Raw genomic sequence first — 19,878 nt, forward strand, 5'->3', positions numbered from 1 at the left:
CGGTTGGAACGATCCGTTCGCAAGATGAAATGTCCGTCTTCAGCATTGGCACATGTGAGGTTCCCACGCAAGTCCAGCAGGCCGCGGCGTATAGCGAGGGGTAGTGACTTCACAGTCTATATGAGAGCAACAGGAGTCAACCCATGACATCAGACTGGCCAGTGCGAGCTGCGACTCCGTGAGATTTGCGCGCCTTTCTGTGTCCGTTGAAGCGGTTGGCAGCAGACTATTCAGGAGAGCGATTTGGGGGTGCTGCACCAGGTATTTGAGAAATTGCAGTTTATTAGAAGTTAAGTGATATGTTGTTTGATTTACTCTTGTTGAATTTACTTGTTTTCTTTGTGAGGGCACCAGTCATTTTGCCTTTGGGGTCATCCCACCACTATTCTCCGTTTGACCAACTGCGCGAAGGTTGCTGTTTATAAATTGGGTGGTTTGTTTTTCCTTTGTGGAGTAGGGGCAGGTTAGAGCAACCTGCGGTTCGGGGTGTTCGGTAATCTCCCTATCAATCTATCGTACGTTACTAGCTGCCTCTGTCACATTTGACATTTGGTGTGTTAATGAATTTATTGCTGGGATTGTAACGGCCTAATACCTGAAATATGTTTTGATCTTTGGAAACTGATGTTATTGCCTATGATCTTGAGATGCGGTATCTGTGTACTGTAGAGCATCTTAACTATTGTTCGGCCAATCTTTTAGAATTTTATATAAGATTGCACTTCATGGGCTTTAAATGATCATTTTAGTATATGAAGTTGCCACCCTTTCACCATATGACTTCTTAGAAGTTAAAATCGAGTTGCACCTTTGGTGGCAAGGTTAATATTTTAATTGTTAGTGTTTTGTAACATTTCCACCTCTCCTACAGGGGGGGGGGGGGGGGTTGCACATCTTGTGTAAATTGTTAAAATTCTTAGTTTTAAGTTACCTGGTGTGTTGCAGATTTACACCAGCGTAGTCTTTCACAGGCTTTTGTGAGCAGTCATAAGTACGGCCGAGTCAAAAGGGGACAGCAAGGTTCTCTGCCCGAAAGCTCATACAGTCAACTTGTTTCTTTCTGCCTCTGAATAAATTGTAGGTCTCATATTCAGAAGGTGCTTTCTGATTATAATGTTAAATCTGTTTCTTTTAAAAATGCTTTTAGGCACTATTGAAGTCAATGAGATTCCCATTTGTTAAAAGGAATTTGGTTACGATTTCATCAGTTACTCCCTGGTAGCTACTTCCATGCTTACATAGTGTGATTAAATGTGTTAATGTCCTTGATGAATCGGTAGTAAATAAATTCTTAAGAATATTCTTTGAAAACTTCACAGTTCACACATGTCACTGGTATTACACAAAGCTTCAATTTTCTTAATATACACCAACACAGACTAGTCAAACTTGATCCTGTTGCATTCATTGTACCAATCTTCATTTTTGCATACTACTGATTAAAGTAAATTATCAGGAGCTCAGAGCTAAAAACCTGTACCTTTAAAAAGAGAAGCTAGCATTGAATGTTTCTTGTATTTTTATCAAAATACCCTAACCAGCATTTGATTACAGTTCTCTTGAAGTAATATTGTTGTTACATAGATAAAGTTAGTAATTTGTTCTGTCGAAGCCATAATTTGTCCTTCAAAACAACTACGCCAGTTTGAGAAATACGAGAACAGTCCTTTATTAACGGGTAGCGACCTTGCAACCAGGTGTGCATCTGCAATGTAACCATTAAGTCAACAGATACCAAATTTGTCTCCATAGGCCGAGCATGTTACGGAAACACTGTACAATACACAAACACTAAAAAGTTACATCCATTAGTAGAAACAGGTTTTCTTAAGTATATACAGCAACTACTTTAGCCACAGCAATAACAAAGCTTTTCTTGTTCCCTGATTTCAGTGATTCAGTAACAGTTATCTCATAATGAAACTAACATTACATGGCCACATAACAATTAGCACTGCCAAGCAGGCAACCATGAAAGAAAGCATCAGGAGTAAGCTGAATAAACCAGTCTATCATACGAACCATACCTGTCTTTCACCAAGCCCTCTGCTGTACAATCTTGACGTATGGCTTCCAATCTGTCCAATAAGGACGGCTTTGTTTGCACACTGCAAAAACAATATTAACTGTCAATACAGATTTCTTCGGTGCAGCAATGGAAAATGAAATTATGCCGTAAAAAAACAACTCAATTTAAGAAGCCGTATCATGCAACTGTGGTTCTTAAGATTTAGTTGGAAGTTAAGCAAAAAAAGACAAGACTTTAGAAATTACAGTGAAATATGCTGCTTCAAACTTAAATGTTAATACACAGACGAGATGGAACAGCTATTATCACTAAATTTAACTATGATGGCAGAATTATCAGGAAAAAGAAGCTTATATCCTTACATGCATTAAACTTAAGTGTCACCAATATAGATGAATGTTCAGCTGGCAAATCCAAAATAGCCCATTACATATTCAAGCTTTATTCACTTTCCTACAACACTACAATAGCTATGGCAAGGTAGCTCATTAAATGTAACAATACAAGAACAATTTTACAAAGTACAGGTGGACCCTGCACATTCAAGGCATGGCACTGCAGGTGGAAGCAGCATCAGTCTCCCCCCCTCAGGAATTTGTCTCCATAACACTCAAAACAATAGTATGGTATGTACCTTACAAGAGGAAACACTACCAACATGTATGCTTCATTGATGTTTCACTATCAGTGGATTCCCTTTACTCTTTTAACTGCGTTTACCGTCCTCCACGTAACTGCCTTGTTGCAAGTGCTGTTTACACCCTTTTATCATTGCTATTTATGTGGTTACCACCCTGACATTCCTACGAAATTATAACCAAACAAATCATTTAACAATTTATGAAATATTCAACTGCTTCTCTGTGTTTCATTTGTACACCAACATTAAATGAGACCACAGAAAAGATGAACATTTCACAGACAGAAACTGTGTTAGTAGTTTCATGGAGCCATGGAAATGTGGAGGTCAAAAAACTGCAGGCGAATTGCACTTAAGACGCATAAATATACAATATGTGGCATTAAAAAAAAGTGAAGTCCTAATGATGGTTAAATTTCATTAAACCACGTGGGCATGAAATAGGAAACTATTGACTTATCTCAAGCAACTATCCTTTCCCAGAAATTAATTTCGAAGCAAACATGGGCACAAAATGCATGATTTAAACTCAAGGTAAATGAATAAATCTGACTTGCTCGGCATAATTAAGCTCTAAGCACCTATGCCCTTCACCTTACAAACAATTCCTGGTAAAAATACTGGGATAAACTGAGAAGCAGAGATGCAGTTTCCCACCCTGGTTCGCATCTATGCACGCACTATCCACAATATCAATGCTTTGGTTTTGCATTTTATCCACAAAGTCAACACAGATTGTCAACTAGTGCACCAGGTCCACAATGTACATTGATCTCTATATGAAATATGTAACAATGACAATAGGCAAAGCTCAGTATCAGCAAGTAACACCATAATATTCTGCCTTAATTGTCACCCTCATTAACTGCACTGAGGTTTAACAGCACAACCAATACTGCATTAATATACTACAGAAAGACAACACAGTAACTAACAGATGGAGAATGGAAGCATACAAATACAAATTCACCATTTCACAGCACAACACACACTCCCAAAGCAAAAACAGGACACTGTACCTTCATTCTCCGTACATACCACAAGTGGCCCCACTTGAGCTGACAGATTTGGGGTGGCTTGGTGGCAGAGTAATTTAGATTTTGACACAGAGTAAAAATCTGAAACGAAAAAATTCTATTACCTCTCAAACTAACTTAAGAGGTAACAGTTCCTATGTAGGTTACACTAAAGTATTAACTATTAACACCCAGTAATTTAATGTTCTCCAGACACGAATTGTCAGCAGCAACACGGTGATCCCACATTTCGGTAGCTGCAGCATTTTAATGTTAGCCTGTTTTATGAACTCTGACAGCACAATATTCTGGGGCAAGATGCTAACATCTCATATGCCACATAGTACCAAAGACGCAAGAAATTAACGCCCTTGTTAAAGGCTGATTTAAGAAAGAACTGCCCGACACTGAAAATGTTATTCTTGCACAGTACAATAGAAAAATTGACATGTTCAGATTATACACAATAAAATTTTCCTATCAACCGTCTGTGGCAAAAAAAGAAATACTGCTGAAAATCCTACTGTTTCTATGCATTACTCATCATACTCATTAGCATCTTAAAATTACACATACACTCTGTACACCAGTACTGACAGTTGTGACTCACTTCCACATACAAGCCACTCTTACAAAAATGACACTAGAAATAAATATCATTACAGGTACAATCATTGTTCATTGCATTGTTTGGAACTTGGTAAATCAACCCAAGCAACTTCCCAACATGGACATGACCTCAGGCTAGATGACATTTTTGTCCCTACAATTTCCATTAGATGAAAAATGGAGCAAAATAGGTATTAATAAACACTGTGATTGCATGCTGATCAACTGATAATTCATCCAACCCAATCTGGACCTCTGGCTTCAGTACACTCAGCACTGATTCATCAGAAGATGTTATGTCACACTTTGTTGACTATACCATACGTCATTTACTGGATCAGCAAACAAAGTTAAGTGGACTGTTCTGCATCTGCATGTATACGTCACATGCCACATTATAACACATCAAATGCAGTGTCCTGTACTGTTCACTGGCATCAGTAACAGTTCACTCTATTAGCTACACATTTAAAGACAAACCTAAGGTAATCATAAATGAGTGCTGAAGGAATCGTTAACTAGGAAATTTTACAGAATACGCATACTATACCGCACAAAGTACTCCAGCCATTCTGGTAGATTACAGCAGGGACAGTCATTGCCTGGAGAGAAAGAAAAAAGGAACATTAATTTTCGGTGAGGCTTTTAACAATGTACTTTAATAATTCTGACTTCATTTTGGAAAATTCCACAGATTAATAAAGTATCAGTTATGAGTCCCTAAACCTATGGAAATTAATTTACAGTTATGGACATATATTTTTACATTAATTCTAGTACCACCACGTAGAGCAGTTTTTCCTGATGCCATTATCTGTTCCAACATGGCTTCAAGGAAATACTTGCGTTCCCTTCACTGCATATGTATATGTATTTCTGGTATAAATGCTAATATTTCCGAATTGTTCCAGGCTAAGGTGAACTTCGTTAAAGTTCTCAGTATGATTACGGCTGAAAACTGAAGCAAGCTACAGTATAGAGAAGAAAATGCCTCTTTGTAAAATAATCTACCAATGTACTATATGAATAATTTAGTAACGAAATTCTATCTGGCCTTAAGAAAGGATAGTGTGTCATAGCCAAGTAAATATGTAACATGTAGGCCCAGCATTCCTAGCATCTGTTCAGTAGAAGTAGACGTCTTAAGCATGAAATTTGGGTGGAACAGTAGAGCCTTCCACCAACTTCTGGTGGCTCGATTTAGGATGAAAACCATATTACAGACTCAACCTGTCGAACATGTGGAAAGAAAGTATACGTAACATGCCTCAATATTAAACTGCATACGAACCGGAAGTCCTCATTTTATCGATCTTTATTTCACTGGTTAACACTTCTATTCCGTATCGTGCTTAAACTCTTTCGGTTCTGAACATATGTAAGTAGTAGTGCTAGAATCCTACCACTATCCTAAATCGGAAATAAACCAAGTTTATACCTATGCCGCTTTACAGCTAACGTACTGTGCACAAAATGCAGGTATCTGTGCAGAGAAAAATGTAACTACAACTGAAGCCACATAAAATACCACATGCATACTAATTAAATCTACTAGCAATGCGTTCTTCATCACTCGACAGACTCTGCCGTCTAAACGATTTACAAAATACTATTTGCAAACTCTTACCATCAGCCATTACAAATTTGTGATTTAGTTATCAAACACTCAAACAGCAACTACACCTGATACTGCAAGAATAGAACTGCGCTCCTCTACTCGCCAGAGGTAAGTGACTCATCTTTGCTTCAGCTGTACCAACATATGTAACTTTCCTACGCCATGTTTTGTGGTGTAATCGATTACATGCTGGATTATTTTGCACCAACAGTAGGTAATGATCATCATAAGCAAAATCTACAACAGAGATAAAAATAACGATGACAGGAAATTCACGAAATTCTACTTTAAAGACATAAATTCCAAAAATATCCGCAGCGGTAACGGAGTAATAGTGAAGTATTTTGTCGAGTGTTCAACCTGTTTCCGAAATATGGTACAACTAGCAACATTCGCTAAAAAAATGGAATGTAACGGTAACAATACCAATATTAACACCATTTAAATAACGAGCAGTATACGAAATAAAATATTATGGCCCGATTAAATTTTATGTTCAGCAGCCACGGCGGAGTGTGGTTATGTTGGCAGCGACCATTGAACACAGGGAAATATGTGGCGTTTGTGTTAATCTTTTTGTATTGGCGCAAATGATATATTATAAAATGTTTGATTGACGAGGGTAATTTATATACTGAGATGACGATGGTTTGTCCACTGAGCTATTCGTAAATTAAAGCGAGAGTACTGAAAGGTATGACAAAACAAAATTGTGTAGTTTCTTTCCTTGAATGATCAACGACGACCAACACAGGTGTAGTCGACTGAGAAGCACGTTAGAGTCGCCAGTCTAATTTCCTAAATACAATCTGGCATGAGTATCGTAAGATAGCGTGAGATGCAAGTTTATCTGTAATCCGTCACGTGACGTCCCTCACGGGCTGTGGAGAGAGATCTTTGTCGAGACCGCCAAATTAGCGAAGAAGTTGCTAAGAAATGAGAATTCTATGAGAATCGCAGCTTGTTAGTTCTCTGGCAAGAAGTACAATATTATTAATAGTTAACTGTGTAGTTTTTCTAATAAGAATTAACTGACATATATACAGGACCCCTTAACAATTTTTATCTTCTGAGTTTTGTTTCAGAATTGTGGACAGCACTGTGCGGAATACATATTGTTTCAGTTTTACAACCAGGAAATATTTGTACAGACATTTGAGAGCTCTCCATGATATCGACGTAAATTAAAGCAAATAATGAAATGGATAACATGCCAGTATCGTACGGTATGTTTACGAGCATAGTTTCTTTCGATGGACAATACAAAACGCATAAGTCAGCGCCCCAAAAACTACTAAATAAAATTCGATACTATATTGTAGTGTAATATTCCAGTTTTATGCTTCAGATCTATAAATTTTATCAGCACGTATTCACACTCAATAAATAACATGCTTTTAGTTTTACATTTCTTACCGTACTTGTAAGTAGTCGTACACAGAGTGGTGTTTTTACATGTAGTACCAGAGAAGCGCGAAAACGTTAATGTATTGTGAACATGGTATGTAACTGAAAACACAAGAAATGGAGTTGGAATAGTAGGAATAAAACGAGAAATCTGCTCTTATCTCAGGCTTACGAAGATGCAGAGGATAAACTGACTGAACTGCTTCAAAAACGAATATGCTGGGTAGGCAGTACTGTGAGTGTACTGTCACGTGTGTGTGTGTGTGTGTGTGTGTGTGTGTGTGTGTGTGTGTGTGTGTGCGCCGAGCTTTTAAAAAGAATGCCCCCTCTATATGTTAATTATTGGTGTTATGAAAATTATAAGATTTGAGTAAGTACCACCTAGGCAGTAAAGTTCTAAAATTTTTTATCACCTACTGGTTGTGTCGGAACATCAGCTTGTTGCTCATTTGTGCTATCGTACATATACACAACTTATTCACAAAAGCTTTCCCCCTTGCAAGTAAAATTTTGAGATATATATGCTTAAGTTTGATGGAGCTGTGGGTTCCTGCAAAGGATGGTTAGGGGCATATTATCATGCAGTAAAACAGCTCTTTGATTGCCAGAAACACTATGTTACCTAGTAGTGTGCTGAGAAGCTTCACTAGTTGTTATACTAAAGGCTGAAAATTCTGATTCTGTTGATGACAGGGACACTGCAGTTTGTTTCTTAGATTCCCAGGAAACGTTACAATCCAAAACTTTGAAAAGATAACCACTTGTGGATTTCTAGGATTTCTATCTCCTCTGTGACCAGCCCATTCAGAGCGAACATAAACAATTATGATACCAGTATAGTTCTTATCCTTAGCACTTAACCAGCTCATTTTATGGTTCCCCTAATTTAATGCAATACAAATTTTACAACATTTCATAAACACAGACTAGCTTATTTTTGGTACCTGGTCACAATACTTATTGCTACATGAATATCTAGTATGGAGCGTAATGTGACACTCATCAATGATCCCATTAATTTTTTACATCAATTCTCAATGCCTTCATTTTCGTATTATTCTCTTTTCAACACACTTTACTACATGGGAACTGAAACAGAATTGCATTAATACATATCAAAAACTTTCCTTCACAATTAGTAACAGTACGCTTCATTAAATTTTGAAAAATTTCATTCCCAGATAGTCCCTAATCAGGCCTTAATCCTTAATTTTGAAGTTATCACTTAGTAACATCTGTAAGTCATCCATTCCACTTTGGGAAGTTGAAGCTACCAGCAGATCATCAATGTAAACAAGTACATTTTATTGCTCTTTTCAGTCTTAAATACAAGCAACCCTCATCATCACTGCTCACAAATCCTAAGTCAACTGTTACTTTGTCAAATTTAACATTCATAATTTGGGGGAGCGCATTAAACCACACAGTGTGTTTTTAAGTGTACATACTTTACCATTCATTTTATTCCAACATACAGTAGGTAATTTAAGGCAAGTCCCCAACTATCTCCCCATATTGACGAGCAATACAAACATCCAGGAGATACCAGGTAGAGTTACTCTCATTTGTAGTGTGTCTACATGGAACGTACAAAAGATATTTGTCAACTAGTCTTACCTTTAAATAATGTTAGTCGCATACATATAGTTAACTCTGAAATAAATTTGTAAGCTCTGCAGTTACTATATCCTACATATACAGCATCAAAACTACCACAGGAATGAAACAGTAATGGTGAATATCAGTCTTGGAATATAGTCTGAATATAAACATAATGAGGTACAATGCCCTTCTCTGTGCCAACTAGCACCATTTTCGAAACCATCAGTTGTGCAAAATCTGACTTGCGCTTTACTCACATTGCATCTTGAGAGCCATCGATCGAAGCAGCTAACCCTAAATCACAACAGGTTTTTCACCCAGGAAAAGATGAATTGAAATGGGCATATGTGTTGCCACACCTCAACAAATTTATGTACAATCTTGAATTAAAGTAGCAGGAACTTGAATTGATTTACATGTATTCCTGAGGTAACTGGAGTAGTTGAGATACATTTATCCTGTAAAATCTGGAGTCTTCTTAACTGTCAGCCAGCCACATTTTCGTGTGTTCCATAACCTTGTACAGGTTTTTCTCTCTAAATTTTACAAGAGAGACCATGTCAAAAGTATTGTTATTTCAATTATAATGCATGTGAAAATGGGAGAGGGAAGAATAAGATGTCATGTATAAATCCATCATTCAACCATCACTTGAATATTGTTTCTTGTTGTGGGAACTTTTCCTAAGTTAATTGACTGTAGAGACAGAAAAATTCAGAGAAGAGTTGCTGGCTTTGTCTCGTGTATTCATGGGCAGCGTTTGAATGTCACAGGAGTACTCAAGAAACTGCAGAGGGAGACTTAACAAGAAAGACATCTAAGCAACAGAAGTTTTCCTCTTAAAATTCCATTAGCCCTACCACGTGTTCCAGAATGAAAACAGACACGTGTTATTCCAACATAAATGCAAGATGATGAGACTGGCCTCAAAATTAAAATAACTCAGGCTCATACAGTGTTGTAATGACACTCTTTGTATATTTCAGTAGTATTACTTTTCTGGTCATGCAGATAAATGGAATGATTTGAGAATTTCTTACCACTAGGAATGTGCATTGTAATGTTAACTTCCCACCATAATTACACAGAAAAGCAATATAACAACATTTTCGTAGGTAAACATCTAATCAGTGACATAAATGTTATCCAATAGTGAATGATCTCTCTGATCATGATGCACAACTAGCCATACTAAATTGTATCATACAAAACATACGAATAAATGACCAAACAACAGAAACTTTCAATGCAGTCTTACAAAAGATTCATTAGAAAATGTATATAATGTGATAGACATCAATTCCAGCGAGTTGAATGTATTTATATACTGGATTTGATCAAGCTCTAACAGTGGCTTTCCCAATGAAATGACAGAGTATGGTTCAAATAAGCTCTGTATTATAAAAGGAATCAAAATATGAGCAAGGGAAAGGAAACGGTTTGAAATGATAAAGTAGGACTGACTTTGTATTGTGAGAAACACTGTACTGTACTCAAGAAAGTGATCAAAAATCTCTGAATATTGACTGAAATCAACACCTGAGATAATAAAATTAAACCTATATGAGCAATAGCTAAAGGAGAAATCAGTTAAGCAGTGTGGTGACTTTAATTTCGAAGAATGTAGTCTATTAATACAAGATAGCCAGAGAGGCAATGTACTTAACAACCACTCCCTTGAAGTATGAGGGTTGATTATTTTCATAGGAATTTACACTGTTCGAAAGAAGAAACTTTTTAGCTCTATTTTTACACATAATTGTAACTTTTTCCATGGATTTTTGTAGATGCTGCTCCAATTTCTGATTCCCCATGCCGTAGAACTCTGCCACCAACCCGCTGAGGCATTTCACCTCTTCTTTTGCTTCATTGACATTCCTAAAGCGGTGGCTACCCATAAGTTCCTTTACCTTTGGGAATAAGTGTTAATCACAAAGCACATGGTCTGCACTGTAAGATAAGTGGGGCATGAAAGTCCTACCAAAGTTTGTCTAAAGTACCTGAGTTTGGTGGGAGACATGAGGTCGGGCATTATCGTGAAGCAGGATTACACCCTCTGCCAGTTGTCCTATCTGATGGTTATGCATAGCTTGCCTGAGTTTCCTTACTGTTTCAATATAACTGTATGTGTGATTGTTGTCCCAGGTTCCTTGAAATCCATCACCAGTATCCCTTTCCACCCCAAAAGACAGTCGTCGTGAATTTGTCAGCAGAAGGAGTTGGTTTAAACTTCTTTGCGACTGCTGACCCTGAATGACGCCACTGTTTGGATTTTTCATTCGCTTTGGGAGTGAAATAAGCACCGACATTTCGTATTCCATGACTGTGGAGTCCAACAATCCGTCCTTATCTTCTTGACACTGTTGAAGAAATGAGGCAGCACAGCAAAGTCATATAGCATTGAGTTCTGCTGTCAGAATACACAGTACCCATCAAGGGCAACAATTGTGATACTCCAATTTTTCTATCAAAGCTCTTTCAACTGTACCGTAACAACTCCCACGAATCTGAGCAAAATGTTCATGGATGGTGAACCTCCTGTTTTGAAGCATTTTGCATTGGACCATCTTGATAACTGCCTCGGAAGCTGAAGCTCTTCCACTTTGTTCTTCATTGTGGACCTCCTCCTGACTGGCACTAAACTCCGTGCACTATTTTCAAATGCATTGAACGGACATACACTTGTCACCATACACGTTCATCAGCTGACAATGAATATCCATGCATGGTGTCCCTTACATGTGCAAAAGTGAATTATGAATGAATATTGCATTTCCTTTGCTGATGGCCCCTTAGCCAATACAGCTGCACACAGCAGTGTTGACAGTTTTTTTTCTAGCACTTTAACAGTGCAGCTGGAGATCTTTGGGAATGTTACTTCAGGATCAACACTCATAGTTCATAAGATCTGCATGGAAAGTTCAATACTGCAATTTCATCTCCAAATTCCCTCTTGCTTCCCTATACCCCTTGCTCAATGTACAAACTGAACAACATACAGGATAGGATACAATGCTGTCTCACCCCCCTCTCAACCACTGCTGCTCTTTCATGTCCTATGACTCATAGCTACAGTCAGGTTTCTGTGCAAGTTATAAATAACTTTTCACTTCTCAAACTCCACAAATGCTATAAATGTATGTTTTCGTTTCTCTAACCTGTCTTTTTAGACAATTTGTATAGCTGGTATGGTCTCACATGGATCCTACACTTCTCCAAAAACCTCAATGATCTTGCTGAAGGTCGGCTTCCATCAGTTTTTCTATTCTTCTGTAAATAACCCACATCAATATTTTGTGACAATTACTTATTAAACTCTTAGTTTAATAATATTAACACTTGTCAGCATGTGAATTCTTTAGAATTGAAATTATTGTAGTCTTCTTGAAGTCTGTCTTGTACATCTTGCACACCAGGGAAATAAATATTCAAAGCCCTTATCATCACAGTATAATTTCATATTGTAACAGTACATTACACCTACATCTACATCTAATCTCTGCAAAGCACAATGAGGTCCATAGTGGAGGATATGTCCAGTGTACCAGTTATTACCATTTCTTCCTGTTCCATTAACACTTGGAGTGTGGGAAGAATGTTTGAATGCCTCTGTGTGTGTCCAGTAATTATTGTAATCTTATCTTCGCAATCCAGATGTGAGCAATATGTAGGAGTTTGTAATATGTCCCTAGAGTAATCACTTAAAGCCAGTTTTTGAAATTTTTCAGTAGTCTTTCTCAGGATAATTTACATTTGTCTTCAAGAGCCTTCCAGTTCATTTCCTTCAGTACCTCTGCAAGACTCTCCCACAGATTAAACAAACCTGTGACCATTCATGCTGCCCTTCTCTGTATATGTTCTATCTGGTATGGGTCCCACACACTCGAACAATATTCCAGAACCAGTCACACAAATGATTCCTAAGGAATCTCCTTTGTAGATTGGTTGCACTTGCCCAGAATTCTACCATAAACTGAAGCCTCCACTGCTTTATCCATGACTGAACCTATGTGATCATTCCATTTCATATCCCTAAAAAGTGTTACACCCAGGCATTTGTTATGAGTAGGACAACTCCAGCAGCGAATCATTGATATTATCATCATAGGATGATTCTCCACCCAAATCAGCACGCTTCGTACTCCCTAGCAAAAAGTCCTGAATCCAGTCACAAAATTCACTTGATACCCCGTATGATCATACTTTTGGTAATAAGTATAGATATGGTACTGAGTGAAATGCTTTTCAAATGTCAACAAGCATTACATTACCTGATTGCATTGATAGAAGGCTTTCAGTATGTCATTGGAGAAACTAGGAGTAGGGTCTCAAATGATCAATGTTTCAGGAATACATGCTGGTTACATTGACGGGATCATCCTGTTCAAGATATCTCATTACATTTGAGCTTCAAATATATTTAAAGATTCTACAACAAATCGATGTCAAGGATACTTGATGGTAGTATTGTAGATCACTTTTACTGCCCTTCTTGTACATGGGAGTTCCCATTGCATTTTTCCAGGAACAGGGGGCAGTTGAGTGATCTGCAATAGATTATATTTGGAAGAGAGGTGTGGTGGCAGCAGGGGGGCGGGGGGAAGAGACAGGAAATAATTTGAAAATTCATTATAGAATCCAACAGGGATTCCATTGAGCCCAGGATACTTGTTCATTATTAATGATTTCAGCTTTTTCTCGACATCACTGAACTAATACTTATTTCACTCCTCTTTTGATTGGTACTAGGATTATATTGGGGTAATTCTTCTGGGATTTCCTTTGTAAAGGGACATTTGCAAACAGAGTTAAGTGTTTCAGCTTTTGCTTTTCTTCCCTCAGTTTCGGTTCCTGTCTCATTCACTAGCAACTTTGGTGCCACTAACAGCCTTTACATATGACCAGAATTTCTTTGGGCTCTGTGAAAGATCACAGGTCAGTTTTCTGCTATGGCACTGAAGGCTTCACACGTTTCCCTCTACACAGCCAAATACGTTTCATTCCGTATCTCACTATCTATAGCCCTATGCTTTGTTTTACACCTATTATGCATTAATCTCTGTTTCCTACTGATTTTTTATGTAGTTTACAGGACATACAAAAATCTTTCTGCTTGTTTTAGTTGTTCTTTGGTGATCATTGTTGCCACAAGTGCATCATGGTCACTGATACAATTTTTGATGTGAATATCCTCAAACGGGTCAAATCTACATGTTGCCATTAGATCCAATATATTGGCATGATGAGTGGGGTTCCAAACCATCTTTTCTCAGTAGGATTCAGAGAATGCATTTAGTAAAATTTCACATGACATCTTATCACGCACACCGCTAATTAAACTGTAATTTTCTCAATTAATTGTTGGGTGATTAAAGTATCTGCCAATGATTACTGTATGACTGGTGAACTCATACATATATAAACATACAACATAACATTAGTACTCAATACTATTTTGTGAACCAATATTAAATTCTTGCACTGAATAAAATGCCTGCTGTCTAAGCCAGTTATTTGTGGTGTTTTGAGTACAGTGTCAGACCTCACACATGTGCTGGCAGCTTGTTAAGTATTAGTAACTCTAAACCTAAGTGTATGTAACCAAGTCTGGCAGCTGGGATGTCAGTCTGCTTCTTTTAATTCCTCTGATGTTGATGAACTGTCATTGTACACGATGGTGTCCCCTCCCTATGTGTGTATTGAGCAATTTAGAATGAAGAGGGACACTACTATTTGTACTCTTTTTTTTTTTTTTTTTTTTTTGGAGTATGGTGTACAATTCTTCAATTTTCAGTCTAGAATTGTATCTGATTGCCTTCTTTTGCCAACTAAGAATTTTTTTCTTGTTTGTCAGGAATTCTTTATTACAGTATTAATCAATTTAGATTAAAGAGGACAACAGAAATAGGAACCTTGGGCATTGAGCAATACACTGCATGCGGTACGGTAATTTTGTGTGTGTGTGTGTGTGTGTGTGTGTGTGTGTGTGTGTGTGTCATCTTTGCTACTCAAGAGTAGAGAATACTAGCAGTGCCCATAACTAACTGTGTACTGACTGACCCAAGGTGATTTTCACTTTGATACTTTAGTGTGGCTAAGTCTTTTCCAGCTGTAACATATGTGGTAGCATATGCGTATAGAGTGGACACAAACAAAATACCAATTGACAAACAAGAAGCTTTTCATTACACCACTTGCGATATCCAGAACATTTGGCTTCCTATTGTTGAACCATATTTTTTTCTATCCCTCTTGTATGAGCTGATCAAAGAGAATTATGTGCAACAGAGTTGCTTTATCAGTACCATCGAATAGCTTTCTAAGATCCACTACCACAACAATAACAATTGACTGTGATTCAAATGCGATAACACACAGAGATTACCGGTAAATACAACAAAACCTTTCAAACCTGTGAATAAAAAATTAAAAATCCGTGAAAGCTGATAATGAATCAACACATGTAATAAAAGTGGCATGTCCCCGTATCTTGCTATAGCTGCGCACCCTATTCGTGTAGCGCCGTATTGGTTATATGGTATGGTAGCCCTTCATCCCACATCCATGAAAGTAGTTTTGTTTTGCAACTACATGAATAGGTTTCTAAGATATAGATACCAAATGAGAGCTTCATATCAATGCACTTATTACAGAATGGTGCGAAGCAGCTGGGAATCAAGTGCCGAAGTTTCTGTGACTGGCCAGAGTGTTGCATAATGGCTTAGAATGTTTTGGAATGTTGTAAAGTCTTCCAGAAGGTTTGAGAACCTTCCAGAATGTTTCAGCACATTGTAGAGCAATATTGAACATTTCATTACCCTGCTTTGTGTTGGTGGTCATCTCCAGGTCATACCCAAACCTTCAGATGTCTGACACTCAGATCAGTACCAAATATTGTGTGTCGATAGAGTGTCAACCAACACACCGACTTTGTTTGTACCGTGTGCTACCGTCCAAGAGAAGATGTGTAAACAGTCTAGGCAAAGAGTATCTATAAGCTCTAAATGTGAATATCTCTGGTAGGCAAATTGGTAGAGTGTCAGATCATTCTACTAAAGGTCACGTGTTCAAAACTCTCTAATGGCAATTTATTTTAAGAGATGAAATGTGAAATTCTTATATGGGAGAACATTTTTCTGCTATGTAAAAGGAGTTTTGAGAGTACGTAGCAGTGTTCTTTTGGCAGCCTGCTTTTGCTTCGTTAGTTGAAAGTAGCAGACCTACAGTGTACATCTGTATAAATAGGTGTGGTTATCTATACAAATATACACTATAGGTTTGGTAGTTTGAACTAATGAAGCAAAAGCAGACTGTCGGAAGGTCATTGCTACAAACTCGGAAATGTCCTTTCCCTTTCCTTTACACAGGTATGTTCTGCCTATACTTTGTACTTCTGATTTTACTATTAATTACTGTTTATGCATCTTCTATTGGATGACAGCATACGTCACAAATTTCATCAGTGTTTTGGTTGATACTCTATCAACACACGATGTTTAGTACCAATCTGAGTGTCTGGCATTTGGAGGTTTAGGTGTGTCAGAAGTGTATATGTCGGCAATGGTGAGACAACTACTGCATTAGTTCCCATCTGTCAAATGCTTCTGGATTCAGTAAAAGTTGTGGACTCTGACCAGACACTCTTTGGATAACATATTAGTGATCAAAATAAACATCATACAAATAACCATCAATGCAGTTGACATTACTTTCCATTGCATGTTCGTGTCGTCGATATTCCTATGAGTAGTGTACGATGCAGTGCACTTGTGGTGATGGCAGATGCAGCTCAACTATCCTCAGTTCTGCAGAAAGTTCGAAAGGAATACCACATACAATTAGAACAAGAAGTTATAAACCAAAGAAACCGTAATTTCAAGTAGAAGTAACTTTATTTCTCAAGATGATGATGATACCCCTCTTATCACAAACATGAAGTTTGTCATGGTTCATTTATATTCTATGATCTATGATGGGAAGGGACTTTCTGATCAGTCCAGTAATTTTACTCAGGATTATTACTGATAACACCACAGAAAATCTTGTATCCTCTCACTGTGTTACTGTATTTTTGGAAAACTATTATGGTCAGTCAAGGGAAAGTAAAAATGAAATAATGTGAAGTGGGAGTGGATTGTTTAAGATAGTGAACTGTGTCGTAAGTGGCATTTTAGTGTGTTATGCAAGATTAACATTTATCTGGATGCTGTTATGTAACAGTGGAGAAGATACCGCTTGTGGTGAAGTGACAAGAAGGAAACAGAGTAGTGTTTAGCTTCACAACCTAAGAGAATGAGCAGATTGAGAAAAAAACAGATGAAGAAAATCAAATTAGGAAAGAGGAACAAGTGAGACACTCAGCAAGCTGACACAGAGAAACTGCTGAAGAAACAACATTACGAAACAGAATACGTATAGTTACAATGAATTAAGTTCATGAAAGGCATCGATCACAAGCACAGGAGCAGACTATTAGTGTATGAGAAATGAAAAGGAGATGTGGAGATTATAGTTTGGCAGATGTATCATTCCATTATGATACCACTTAAGACTACAAACACAAACACGTCATCACTTGAAAAATTCGATCAAGTGCTTCAGGTCTGTGGCACCAAGAAATACTTTAGTGAAACACCAGGAATGTGTTCCTTGAGCAGAACATTTCAATTAATACCATTGTACGTGTGTCTACAAGAATTATAAGATGTCTGAGGAAAATCCCACGTCAGAACATTTTCTACAAAATATGAAAGCATGCAATACTTCCTTTGGAACAGCATCATTTTGTTTTATTCATAACCTCCGAACAATAACATAAATAAGCCTCTCAGTCCACATGTAACAAGACACAGAACAAATGATGTGAGTGGTACAACTAGAAGAACAGAGAGGCTCACTCAGTGTTGCTCTGTGCATTTATACACATAAGTCCCCGGCAGATGGCTTACTGGAGACTGCATGGCACCCACACCTCCCACAGGGGTCCTTCAGGAGCTGGCCTGGGCTGATACAGTTGGTGGCCAATTCAACCACACATGCACAGTGGCATAATCTCTCTGCAGCCACAGTAACTAGTAGCAGCATACAGAATATTTCATTTCAAATTAGGTTACTGTAATTTTTCTAAGTGCATTCAACAGTGTGTGGAATGCTAAATCGTGGAGGTTGGTGATGTGTAGCAGTCATGAGAAGGCTGGCAGCTCCAAGTTGCTTCATATGCGGCAGTGCCAGAGGCATGCTGGCCGCAACTCTGTCTAGGACATTTCACACAGAGACACTCAGGAAATGTGGCAGTTATCAGCGTAATTGCCCTGGGAGCTCACCATACGAACTGGTTTGGTGACTGCAGCTGAACTGCCATTCTGTGGTTGTGCACTGGCATAAATACTATTGCGTAATGTGGTCAAGGTGTGACTTAACACTGAGCACGTGACATCGCATCAGGAAAACAGGGCCAGTGATTGCAGCACCATGGTCGAGCACCCACACTCTACTGGCAGTGAGCCAGATGTCTCTTGTGGTGGTTGCCTCATATTCTGCAGATAACAAATTGGCCTCTGTGGTTATTGTCTGGAATGTGTACTAAGATACAAGGTGAGTGCAGGCCAGGTTTAGCTAGAAGGTATTTGTGTCAGCTGTGACAGACAACATGGCCACCCACTGGATGTTGACATATGGCTAGTTGGCGAGTGGCTGAGACAGGCCAGTTTTTCTGAACTCCAGAGACAGGATCTCACCACCTGCCATGCTCGCATGTCAACAACCTCACTGACTTAATATCCATTAGCAAATTCCACTCCTTCTTTTTTCTTTACTATACCCCCTCTTCACTCACCATCAATTTTTGTTGTCTCATACACTGTCAAGTGGCTACCCCTTCACGAATGCCTACACTCACTATAACCACACATGGGTGTCTCTCACACTGGATCTGCCTTTCCTTTCTAACTTTCTTCAGTATATCCTCCTCTCCTCCCCAAGGAAAGAACTACTTGTTCCTAAAGCAAGACCAATGTCATCACTTCTACTTTTTTGTGTTTATATTCACAATGCTAAACATTTGACCTCTTGAAGTAAGTGCTGGTTGTGCATGATGTTACATAGATGCTTAGCTTGAAGCAGTAGAAAATAACAGCAGACAGATAATCTTATAAGAAACGCAGAGGCTTTTTCCAGAGATAATACTTCTCACCTACCATGATTTGTTATTAGTATAATTTACAGTAGCAGTGTGCAGTGGCTCCTTCTGCTAGTTCATGTGTAACTGATAATTATCAAATTTTTTGGGTGGCATCTTCACACCCTCAATGCCTTTCCTAAGGGTGACTCAGGTGTGTTACCTGGACAGTATTTTTATACTCACCATGAGTCATAAATATACAAAATTTGACTGAAACTGCTGGAAATTATCCTGAGCTAAGCTTCTGTGTCACCCGCTCTTTGCTCGTAACCCTATGGATGGCGTGATTGTTTCCTCACAGGAACTACGGCAGGCTGAGCACAACTCATTAAAGCTTAATTGTAATCAGTTGAATGGTATGAAGACAAATAGAAGACAAACAACAGAGGGAGTACAGGCTTCTTCAAGATGCAGAACCGAGAGAGAGCAAGAAACCTCAGTATGCACAGATGGTGTGTCTTGTGGCCGAGGTCCAGTAGTAGGGTTTGAGCCCAAGGGATACCATGGAGAGGGGTCCTGGGGGGGAGGGGGGGGGGGGGGGTGGAGTGCAATCTCTGGCAGGTGCCAAAGAATGGGGCCACTTCTTCAGCAGGGGAGGGGAAGTGGCTCCTCAAGGGGAAGGCATGGGAAGTGCAGAGGACAGTGAGGGGGTGGGGCTGTTGTAAGGGAGAGGTACAAGTGGGAAAGGATGTTGTTGTCAATCCAAAAATTGGTTTGATGCAGCTCTCCATGCTACTCTATCCTGTGCAAGCTTCTTCATCTCTGAGTAGCTACTGC

General features: G+C 38.5%; 1 long non-coding RNA gene across 2 annotated transcripts in view; it reads left to right on the forward strand.

The window, feature by feature from the left end:
• Positions 1–7,003: 7,003 nt before the first annotated feature.
• LOC126292202 (uncharacterized) overlaps positions 7,004–19,878 on the forward strand; it is a 151,518-nt gene continuing 138,643 nt past the window's right edge. For both annotated transcript variants that reach the window (XR_007552044.1, XR_007552045.1), the window contains exon 1: positions 7,004–7,138. This is a non-coding gene — a long non-coding RNA (uncharacterized LOC126292202). The remainder of the gene's footprint in view (positions 7,139–19,878) is intronic.

The sequence above is a fragment of the Schistocerca gregaria genome, chromosome 9, assembly GCF_023897955.1.
Source record: "Schistocerca gregaria isolate iqSchGreg1 chromosome 9, iqSchGreg1.2, whole genome shotgun sequence".
NCBI lineage: Eukaryota > Metazoa > Arthropoda > Insecta > Orthoptera > Acrididae > Schistocerca > Schistocerca gregaria.